This window comes from Mus pahari, chromosome 2 (assembly GCF_900095145.1).
Source record: "Mus pahari chromosome 2, PAHARI_EIJ_v1.1, whole genome shotgun sequence".
NCBI classification, from domain to species: Eukaryota; Metazoa; Chordata; class Mammalia; order Rodentia; family Muridae; genus Mus; species Mus pahari.
In genome coordinates, this window is record NC_034591.1 from 73,475,381 (window position 1) to 73,487,641 (window position 12,261).

Below are 12,261 nucleotides of genomic sequence, written 5' to 3' on the forward strand. Positions count from 1 at the left end.
TTGGTAGATTTTTCAAATGGTCTAATTAAATTGTATTGATTTCTTTTTTGTGTGGATTTTTACATTTCTATCATGGAGAATTTAAAAAGTTTGCTATTGCGGTTATATAAAAGCAAAGATTATGAATTGGAAACTCTTCCTTTGCTCTGAAGTTGTCTAATTTAAAAGTTCTGAAGCTAGGCAGTGGTGGCACACACCTTTAATCCCAGCACTTGGGAGGCAGAGGCAGGCAGATTTCTGAGTTCAAGGCCAACCTGGTCTACAGAGTGAGTTCCGGGACAGCCAGAGCTACACAGAGAAACCCTGTCTTGAAAAACAAAAACAAAACAAAACAAAACAAAACAAAAAAAAAAGTGAACATTAAAAGTTCTGGTCTCTCCATCAGCTACAGCAGTCCTGTGAAACCATCCATGCTTTTAAAGATAGATTACTGACAGTTTCATCAGTGAAGTCCTTATCATTTCTTCAGTGCATCCTAAAAGTAATTCCTTTTCTAAGTGAGTGTGGTATAATGACCCCCAGGAGGAGCAGGACCACCCAAAATAAGAAGTAATAGTAGATTCCATTATTATAACATTTTACATGATCTTTCCTCTTTAATTATATTCTTTTGTTGTAATGTGTGATCTGTACTTGTGCTTTAGACGGGCTATAGTAGTGATATTTTCAAAGGAGACAATGGTTTAAATTAATCTAAAATTTATTAATACTAAGGACCAAATAGCTTATTTCTTTTCATTTTCTATATTTTAATAGAAACCTTTTAAGAATACCCTTTACCAAGTTAATATGTGTTATTCCTTTTACTAATTTCAAAGGTAGATTTGGTAGATACAGTGGAAAGTCATTTGGATTTTAATGTTGTGGAGGGTTGTTTGCGCCACTCTGTTTTCGAAATTTATTGATGTATTTGTAGTTAAGTCCATCACTGCTTCTGTATGTACATAATGCGTATAAGCTATCATAGTTAGTTATAGCTATCAACATGACACAAACCTAGAGTCACCTGGGAAGAGGAAATCTCTACTAAAGACATGCCTTGTTCAAATTGATCTGGGGCCTGGCCTTGTCTCAATTGCTAACTGATAGAGTGAGCCTGGGCTGAATTTAAAAGATAGCTGAGCCATTACCGTATCTAACTGCTTGCAGAGAAGCCAGCTTTGCTTCCCAGCACCCACATGATAGCTCACAACCCTCTGCATCTTCCCTCCCGAGGATCCAGTGCCCTCTTCTGACCTCCTCAGGCACCAGGCACACACATGGTCCACAGACACACATGTTGGCAAAACACTCACATACATCAAATAACGTTTTCAAAAAGTAGCTGAACATGAGCCTAGGAACGAGCAAGTAAGCATCAACATTACTCCATGGTCTGTACTTTGATTCTTGCTTGATTTTTGAGCTCCTTCCTGCAAGTATACCTACAAGTATAATCCAAATAAATACTTTACCCCCAGTTTTTCTTAGTCAGAGTGTTTTATCAGAGCAACAGAAGCAAACAAGCGAGTTTCTATGAAGTAAAAAACAACAACAACAACAAAAACAAAACAGTTAATGTTTTAGTGTTAGACGTTTGCTTGAGAGAGGTGTTCACTGTGTATATCCCTGGATCTCCTTGGTTGACTGGCTTGGAGCTAGCTAGGGAGAGCGTGTGGGGCTAAGCCTCTGCTCAGCCTGCCTCTTTCTCACTGGAACAAAGGTATGTGCCACCACACCTGGCTGCTTCAGCCTTCACTGATATGCATGGACATTGTTTGGTTGTACTATGGAATAGTCAGTGTCCTAGTTAGGAGTTGTTTGGTCTACATAAGTCTGACAAATGGAGAAATTTAATAAAATCCTCCACTATAACTGGTTTTACCAATTCTTCTTGGATTTAAACTCTCTTGTGTTGGTGGCATTAGCCTTATAGAAAATTTTCTGGTTTTATGTGTTTTATATGTGTGTACATGTTTGTGTATGTGCAGATATTTGTACATATGTATGCATGTATATAGAGATGAAAGATTGATGTTATCTTCTATTACTTTCCATCTTACTGAACCTGTAACTCATCAATTCCACTAGAGTAGCTGACCAGAGAGCTCCAATCTGCCTGTCTCTACAGATGTCCTTGAAAAATTCCCAAGGGCCCAGAAACACCAGTGTAAGACCCAGGGAGAATGGCCTTCCACATGCTGCTTTCTCTGATTGCTTTTGCCTGCCATCTTTGGTCTTAGTTCACTTTAAAATCAACTTTTCTTCCTGACTAGATATGTTTGAATGGTTATAATGCAGAGACAGAAAATGCCCAGTGAGAAGTCCCCTCTCACCTTAGCAAGCTCTCGGTTCTTTCCAGAGGTAGCTTGAATTTCTTGTACTCTTTCCACTAGAGAAAAGGGTATTTGTGTATGTAAACAGCTGAGAATGTCTTTGGGACTAGTATCTTGTAGTCATGCTCAGCCAAGGTTGTATGTATTTTTGTATTCTTGATAGTAGACATACATTGTAGCCTTAGAGGATTAAATAGAGTTCAGCATAACCTGTCTCGTGCCAGGTGTAGTACCAGTCAGGTATTAGTTATGTCTGTCTCACCATTGCTTTATGAGGTAGCTGCCACCCCCAAATGTTCCTAAATAACCTGGAAATTTAGAATCAGACCTAAATCTGTCAAAGCTATGCACATGCTGTAGGTTTTTTTTTTATGTCTTTGGGGATGAGTTTTTGTTTGTTTCTATATTCAAATTGTTTGACTCTCTTATTGCCATTATGAGCCCACCTTTCACATTATAACTTCATGCATTATTCTGATTTTAAAGCATATAGTAATAAAAAGCCTAAGAATCTGACTCTTACTGTCCCCTCCATGTAGTGATTCAACATGAATGCACCTGAATCTTAATTAAAAGCATAGTTTTACTGTGGGAAGTGGGTGTGGCCAAGCCCCATGATCCCTGTTTATCAAGAACCTGAGCCTGTGCACTTGTAAGATCCTGTGCTGTCGCCTGATGAGTCACTGGCCTATCACCGCGTGCCCTGCCTGCATGCATGGCTCGTGTTCAGAGCGTTCTGAATGCTGATTGGATCCAGGAGAGGGGGGAGGGATAAGAGGCAGAGGACTGATGAAAAACAAAGACAGGATGAGCTGGAAATGAAGACGAAAGTTGTTGGAGAAACCTTCCTTGGCGTTCGTGTTGTTTTTTTCCCCATCTCTGCCGGTTGGAGTTCGGGGTTGCGGCATCTGGTGGCCCGTACAGGGAAGAAAAGAAGAAAAGGCCAAGAAAGAAGCAGAAAAGGAAACAAAAGCAGAAGCCAGGCGGAAGGAACAGGAAGCCAAAGAAAAGCAAAGACAAGCTGAATTAGAAGCTGTTCGGTTGGCTAAGGAGAAAGAAGAAGAAGTTAGAAAAAGAAAAGGCAGAAACTTTGGAACTCGTGCAAGAGCTGGAACGAGAAAAAGGAGCTACGGGGGAGTTCCATGGTAAGTAAGAATTAATCTAGCGCTAGGAAGAGGCTCCCCGGTAGAGGGACGAAGTTAGGCTCCCGTTAGAGGGACAAAGTTAGGCTCCCGGTGTAGGGACGGAGTTAGGAAAGTCTAGCTTCCAAAAGGGATGGAAAACCTCAGATACGAAGCCATGGGATCCGCCGCTTCAAAAGTGAAAGTAAAACCCGCATTAGTGTGGCTTCTCAAATGAGTCGGAGTTAAATTAAAAAATGAAACTCTAGACAAATTCTTGGAAACAATAATTAAAGAGGCACCCTGGTTTCTAGAAGAGGGCTATGTGAACCCCCGATATTGGGAATGAGACTTGCAGGCAGCGGATTCGACTGCCCTATTACCATTGGGCACACTAGCCATTTGGAATTTAGTCAAATTTTGCCTGACAGACAAGAGTGGAAAGTATACTGCTGAGATAGAAAAAAAGGGGGCAGGAGTGGTTTATGTAGAAGGAGATGCCTCACGAGTTCATCTGTTCCCTTCTCAATCTGCACAAGCGATAGAATTACATGCTGTCCTACAAGTGTTCCTAGAAATTGAAGAGGCCTTTAATTTTATTTCAGATAGCCAGTATGTGGTCCAAGCAGTTCAACAATTGGAAAATGTAGGGTTATTTAAGGCAACATATACTGTTTTTGACCTTTCGTCATCCTTACAAAAGTGTATATGGGGTAGAAAAAAATCCCTTTTTGTATTATTCATATTAGAGCCCATACTGGACTCCCTGGGCCGTTGACAGAAGGCAATGCTATTGCAGATACGCACACGCATACCGTGTTCGCCTTTTTGTCTGCCTCCTGTTTTCAGCTTGCCTAGGAGTTCCACACATATTTTCATGTTAATGCAGAAATCCTGAGAAGAAAATTTAACATCACATGAGAACAAGTTTGTGAAGTGGTATTGAAATGTGCCCATTGTGTTTCCCTGTTGCCTCAAAAGATCATAGGGTTAAATCCCAGAGAACTTAAACCATTAGCAGTCTGGCAGATGGATGTTACCCATATTTCTGAATTTGGATCTTTAAAGTATGTCCATGTATCAGTGGATACCTGTTCAGGTGTCATTTTTGCCACTGCTCATGCAGGGGAAAGGGCACAACATGTTATTGCTCATTGCTTTCATGCCTTTACTGAGTGGGGTATGCCTAGACAAATTAAAACAGGTAATGGACTTGCCTATACATCGCAAAAATTTTTATACTTTTGTCAAGCTTTGGCAATACATTTGGTTCATGGCCTGCCCTACAATCCCCAGAGCCAAGGCATTGTGGAAAGAGCAAATACAACTTTAAAATATGCTTTAATTAAACAAAAAGGGGAAATGGTAGTACAATTTAAGTCTCCCAAAGATAAATTAAATCTTATTCTTTTTATTCTTAATTTTTTAAAATTTGGATTTTGATGGCCGTTGTGCTGTGAATCGTCATTGCTCTCCACATGTTGCTAAATCTATGTCTGTCCTATGGAAGGACATCCTTACTGGACCATGGAAAGGCCCTGATTAGGTTTTGGTATGGACACGGGGAGCAGTGTGCATCTTTCCACAGGATCAAGAAAATCCCCTTTGGGTTCCAGAACACTTGACATGACCGTGGAGAGAGAAATCTACTGATAACTATGGTGATGGCTCAGGAGAGAGAGTTATGGGGGATATAGTGAAGGCCCTTCCCCTACCGGTTCCCCTGAGTGTTGATGCTGGTGTTTATCCCAGATTCTGTGCAGTGCCTTGTTTAATGTATCCTTGAAGGGGAGTCTGTGCTTTTCTGTGGAAAATAATTGTAAACTTACTTCTGTATGTATGGTACCTCCCTTTTTCTTTTTAGTTAGTAATAGGACTAGTTCTTTTGAATTAGAATGCTCCAATATCACATGCTTTTTGTCTCAATGCTGGAATGCTTCTAGACCCACCCCTGACACCCCACCCCCACCCCCACCCCTCGGCGATGGTGACCAGAATACCCACAGCCATACCGTGGCCTCTGGACGTACAGGAGGGTCAGTTGTCAGTGCTCCTAAGGAATAGGAGAGATTTTAGGATTACAGCTGCCATCATTACAGCAGTGATTGGAGATGCTATGGCGGATGGTATGCATGTGCAGGCGGGCGCAGGCTGACCAACAACTGCTGACTCAAGCTATGGCGGCTATAGAGTCAGGTAGTTCGCCCCATGTTTGGCTCAGTATGATGGATCGTTAATCCATGACGGGTAAGACTCTCACATGTGCATACCAACCTAAGACAGGTTGGTGAAAATGAGTTCACCACACCAATGACGGGTAAGGATGTAACATGGTTGAGGGCAACCTAAGACAGATGCGATCCCAGAGTCAAGTTAATTAAACAAAAAGGGGGATATGTGGGAAGCAGGTGTGGCCATGTCCCGTGATCCCTGTTTACCAAGAACCTGAGCCTGTGCACTTGTAAGATCCTGTGCTGTTCTCCTGATGAGTCACTGGCCTATCACTGCGTGCCCTGCCTGCATGCACGGCTCATGTTCAGAGTGTGCTGAACGCTGATTGGATCCAGGAGAGCGGGGGAGGGATAAGAGGCAGAGGACTGATGAAAAACAAAAACAGGATGAGCCAGAGATAAAGACAAAAGTTGTTGGAGAAACCTTCCTTGGCATTCGTGTCGTTTTCCCCCCCCCGTCTCTGCCGGTTGGAATGCGGGGTTGCGGCATTTACAATTTTTTAAATGTATTCAGCAGTTTTAAGTTTGTTGGAGGGTAGAGTGCCATGTAGGACAATATTTGATTAGGTATAGTAATTGTGATGTTTGTTTGTTTGTTTGTTTTCTTTTTGTGAAATGTGAGAGAAATGGGGAATAGATTGAAATTTTGGAAGATTAGGAAGTAATTCTGTATATACTAATTCCTTAGATGGCTTGTATGGCTATTTGCAGCCTATAAGGAACTTACCTTTTTCAGTACTTGGCTTTTTAAGTTTGCTTTTAGGTCACCTTGGGGATGGAAATGTGCTTTGGAAGTCATCTTTTCTCCCCTTCTGTTCCAATTTTCCCATTCCAGATTCAAGTCCATTTCACTATGGTCACATTTTCTTGAAGGAGATGCCAAGTGTGTATTTCCAAAATATTTCCAGGCATATGATTTTTAAATTATTAAAAACTCTGTTTTTCAGTAGTCTTTTTGTTTGCTCTTTCAACCTATAAACTACATTACTGTGCGGCCCAAGCTGGCTCGCACATGTAACCCTCCTGCATGCTTAAGATTTTAGCTGTGAGCCATTCCTTGAAGTTGATCTTATTTTTATATTGTTTTTAACAGTACAGTTGAATGGTAGCTGCATGATTAATATGATCAATTCTTTGCTGTATTTACACACACACACACACACACACACACACACACACACACACACACAAGCAAATGCATTGAGGTAGAGAAGCCTGGAATTCCAAGGTGAGCCAGAATGTGATTCTGAGAGAGATGAGAATCAACACTTACCAGGGATTTGCACTTTGAGGCAGACTAATAAAGGTTGATACCATATTAATATTTAACTTGAAAATCAGCTTCATTTTATTAAATTTCATAAGCTGTTACAGTATATGAGTAGAACAACCCCTTGTTTATCTGAAATGTCAAATATTAGCATTAACTCCTTCTAATCTAATTTAGGTACCTGAAAATATTAGTAAGAGAGCCCCCACTTTTCATTATTTGAGTAATTGCTTTTTACTAATATTGTGATTTTTTTTTTTTTAATTCTTGATTTTTCTAGGGATTATTTCACATTTCAGCTGCTTTTGTTTTCTTCTGCTATCATTGAGGGTTCAAGAAAAAGTAAATGCTCAGGTAAAAGCCTGATGTGTGATAGTGCTCGGCATCGCATTGGCTGGAGAGATGAACTACTGTTTGGATGCTTGTCTGAAAGTGACTGTGGTGATAGGCTTGTGCATGGAGCCCTGGCTGCCTCTCACACTCACTCGGCCTTTGTTATTTTGGCTTTTGGAGACTTTTGGCTGTCTGCTTTTCTTCATGTTGTCTTGATCCACAATAACTTATGGATATGTGCTTGGACCTGCTAAATTTTTTAATTTTGCATAGTTGGCTGCTTGAATTGTAAATAATCTCTTTGGACAAAGAGCTTGAGAAGCTATAAGTGAAATATCAATTTATAGAAGCTTATAATTAGCTTATAAATATATGCTCACCAGCTATTACATATTTTAAGGTTTGATATTTTACCATTACTGAAGTTGAAAATTCAAGAGCTGATTGCAGTTGGCTTGTGGCCATTGTAGATAGCACAGATGATGCTGTTTCTTTTCTGACAGAACATGTTATTGGCCAGGATTGCTTAAAGCTGTTCAAGCAGTAGGTTGTGAGCTGCTCTCTGCTTTTATAATATAATATTAACTCCCAGCAGCTGAGTGTAGCCAGTCTCAAGACTTTTCTCCAGGAGCTGGAGAAAGATGGTTAAGTGGTTAAAAGTGTATGACTCTTGCAGAAGTCCCCAGCTCAATATCTAGCACCCATATGGGGCCACTCACAACTGCCTATGACTATAGTCAGGACAGAGGACCCAACACCTCTGACCCAAGAGCACTAGCATGCACAGCATATGTTCTCTAAATACGTGGTCCTCTCCAGCTCGAGAATTTCACACACTTAAGGATGTCTGAAACTGTTCGTTTGCATCAATATTTATGCTACTGTAATGAGAGGGTTTTTAAAAATGGAATGAAGTTATTATTTCAACAAAACTCATGTCACGAAGTAGGCAAAAATCCTACTTAATTAGCCAACCTAAATCCAAGTTATGGTCCCAAAACACAACTAATTCAGTGTTTCTGATAAGTTACTTAACTTCCTCAAGCCTTTTTGCTCACATGTAAATGTAGATAACAATCATTATTGTGTAAGATTAACATGGAATACAACTATGTCCAATAGAATGCAATAAAGTGCTTATTTGTATTGCCTTATGTGAATGAAGCCACAGTGTATGCAGTGTTGGGCAAATCATCTGCATGTGATTGTTGTAATCTGCCCATAGTTACGGTGTACAAGGTCAGAAGGATCTCAGACATTCCATGGCAACATAGATTTCTCTGAACAACTGAAATATCAGGATGAGGTGTAAAAGAAATAAGAAATTGACTTTTTTTTTGAAGAAGAAGAAGAAGAAGTCGTCTGTAAAGTTTTTCCTATTAATAAAAAAGTTCAGGTAACTTACAAAAATTTTGTAACTTACAAAATATTTACAGAATTCTTTAAAATCTTAACTATATTTTTAATACATTCCCCTTGTTAATATTGAAGACAAGTAATAGGATGCTTCAAAGGTTTACTAGATTACTAGCAAAATGGAGATCTGTATTATGTTTTCACTTTTCACATTTTTAAGTTATTGGGGGTGTAGGGGGTTCTTGTTGGTTTTGAGGCAGTCTGGGTTGTCCTCACTGTGTAGACCAGGTTGGCCTCAAACTTAGAGAGAGGAGATACTCTTGCCTCTGCCACCCAGGTGCTGGGAGTAGAGGTGTACGCCACCATGCCAGCCCATAAATCTTTAACTTTTGGGGTTCTCTCATCCCCAGCTCCATTTCTCACTGTTACCCTAGCTTCAGAGAGTGCCCTCCTCCTGTCTTAACCTCCTGGGCATAGTTAGGACTGTGCTACCATGCCTGGCTCAACTCAAGTCTCATGCACTTCCTACTCCTACCTGCTCTTTCTGCACAGCCCTTCTCCCCCTCATACCAAGCTCCTTTCTCAGACAGGTGTATATTGTAGGATGCCAAGAAACTCAGGTACCTGTTATTGTGTTGAGATGGAATGCACCTCCACAGTGATTCTGGCAACCCGCCTCTTGTTAAACATCATTGCTTTAACTTTTTCCCATATATATATGTATATATATAAATTCATACATCGATGGTAAGGTACCAGAATGGTTAGAATGGTGTTCATGCCAACTATTCCAGATGTGTTATATCGGTGATGAACACTGAAAAATCGCAGTTCAGTTTTCATATGGCACAGCGATTTTTTTTTTTTAACTGTAAAAATGTTTTCATGTAGATTTTATGAGAGGACTTTAAATTTTGAAAAACTGAGCAATTTTTGAGACAGTGATTATAAGTTTTAAGAATGAACTATATTCTAACTTAGTTGCTCACATATCTCATTTGAGCATTGAGTAACTGGCTTCTAATTGTTTGATCAGATGAGAGTTCTACAGGAACCCTTGCCAGCAGAGCTTGATCTTTGGCTTTAAGTTGCTGTTTGGGGTGTTTGGGTGGGGGTGTACTTGTATTGATACTGAAAAATATAGTTGTCATTGTACTGGAGCTAAAAGGAATTTAAAATCAGAATAACTGCCTTGAATCCATCATTCTGAATTAAGGTAGGGAAGTTTTGTTTTGTTTTGTTTTTTAAAGTAAACTTCAAGTGTTTGAAGTTCATACTCACCTGTCAAGTTTAAAACATTATATAGAATTCTTAAAATACAATTCTTATTCTTATATTCTTAAAATGTAATTTTATAGATTGGATTTGCCTTTTGTACAAATTTTATGAGTAGGATAAAATTTAGAAATATATTTAATGAAAATTTTAATTATTTTAACTTTAATAAATATTAAAATTGTCATAACAAATTCTTAAGGCATTGTAATGAAGACATTAACTTGGTTATAGGTCAGTATAGAGTGTTGGAGAAGTCAGGTATTTTTCTTTCAACAATATATTTGGTTCTTGATACCCGATTTCGTGTTGAATCTGTTGTGTAGACTATGGGATATGGTAAATGACATTTGTGTCTCAGATGCTCATCTTGCTCACCGTTCTCATCATGATGAGTGAGATTGAGAGCTAGTGTCTTCTGAACCCTGAGCGCATTGCCCGTCAGCTAGAGGAGACTGGTGTGTTTTAAGATGGGCGTGGGCTGCACTTTGGTTTGCTTTTCTTTTGAGACAGGGTCACTCTGTATAACTCAGGGTAACCATGACCTTTCAGTCCTCCTGCCTGAAGCTTCCTGTGTGCTGGCATTACGTGTCATAATTTATGGAGGTGTTTTTTTCTCATTGGGATATAAAACCGTGATACATCTCACAATCATGTATGGGCTGCATAGAAAGTAGTGCTTCCAACAAGAGCTTGCTGACAGGAGCCTGATAGAGCTGTCTCCTGAGAGAGAGGCTCTGCCAGTGCCTGACAAATACAGAAGTGGATGCTCACAGTCATCCATTGGACAGAGCACAGGGTCCCCAATGGAGGAGCTAGAGAAAGGATCAAAGGAGCTGAAGGGGTTTGCATCTCCATAGGAGGAACAACAATATGAACTAACCAGTATACCCATAGCTCCCAGGAACTAAACCACCAACCAAAGAAAACACATGTTGGGACTCATGGCTCTGGCTGCATATGTAGCAGAGGATGGCCTAGTCAGTCATCAATGAGAGAAGCCCTTGGTCCTGTAAAGGTTCTATGCTCCAGTAGAGGGACTGTCAGGGTTAGGAAGCTGGAGTGGGTGGGTTGGTGAGCAGGGGGGAGGGGGGAAGGGGGGAAGGGGGGAAAGAATAGGGGTTTTTCAGAGGGGAAACTAGGAAAGGCGTTAACATTTGAAATGTAAATAAAATAATAAAATAAAAACGATTTTGAAAGCTAAAAAAAGTAGTGCTTCAGTTTTGAAGTTTATTAGAAAATTCATTCACACCTTTATTAGGTTTAAATTGGTTTTATTTTGCAGGTAAAATCTGCATGGTACAAATATAGTATAATTTTTAAGAATTAGAAATCTTTATTAAGTGGTTTTCTCTGTTTTGCAGTGCTGGGGATGAAGCACATCATGTTTGCTCTTCCTGCTATCTGTCTGTTAACTGGGTTAACTTTAACTGTAAACTGGGTCCCTAAATGATAGGCCAAACACTAAGACTTCAGTGGAGAAGAAGAAAGGGGGAGGTGGAGAAAGAAGAGAATTCCAAAGTAGGGGGACAACAGGAAGAGAATGGCTTAGGTCCTGAGACAGCTGATGACAGTGGCCCCTGTGGTCAACAGAAAACAGTGCAGTACAGGAACCTGAGGAGAATGCGGTGACACTTGTTGTTCTCTCTGTGTTAGCTGCTGATCATGATATATCTTACCTTATGTGTGAGTGCTGAGACCTTTTTATTCATGGAAGTTGTTCATTACCAGGCTTCTATTCTCCATCAGTCTGTGTGTCAGCATGAGTCATTGAGGGGAGCTGCATAGTCTCTAAAGCTTTTATTCATACTCACCAGTGATGGCATGCTTTAGGTTTTCAGCGTTTTTAAAGGAACACAAAGGATATGTAACTAACATGCAAGTTCAACCAGGGTTCCTTTAAACATTAATATAGAACATTAAGCTGGAGTAGTGGTGTATACTTTTATTCCCTGTACTCAGGAGGCAGAGACAGGGAGGGGCCTCTGTACATTTGAAGCCTGCCTGGTGTGCATAGTGACTCTGGGCCAGCCATGGCTACATAGTAAGACCCTGTCTCATACATACATACATAAATTGTAATTTAGCAGGGCTTAAATTACAATTTCTGAACTTTTTTAAAGGAACATCTGGTTTGTAGCAAGGCATTTTCCCTTATGTTTTTAAACATCATGGAATTTTTACAGTTCCTTCAGCACTGTCTGGAAAGCACTTCGATCACTGTCAGGGTTTGCCATGCCATTGTTGATGAGGGAGGCTATGAAGAGTTTCTCTTTTATTTTATTTTTTTATGCCTAATCTCCAAAACGCTGGAGTTTTTAAACAAGAACATTTATATCCTCTGCTTTTTTTTTTTTTTT

The 12,261-nt window shown here is 40.0% G+C and overlaps 1 protein-coding gene across 2 annotated transcripts in view; it reads left to right on the forward strand.

Moving 5' to 3' along the window:
• Znrf2 (zinc and ring finger 2) overlaps window positions 1-12,261 on the forward strand; it is a 78,108-nt gene that overhangs the window by 50,503 nt on the left and 15,344 nt on the right. The window lies entirely within an intron of this gene.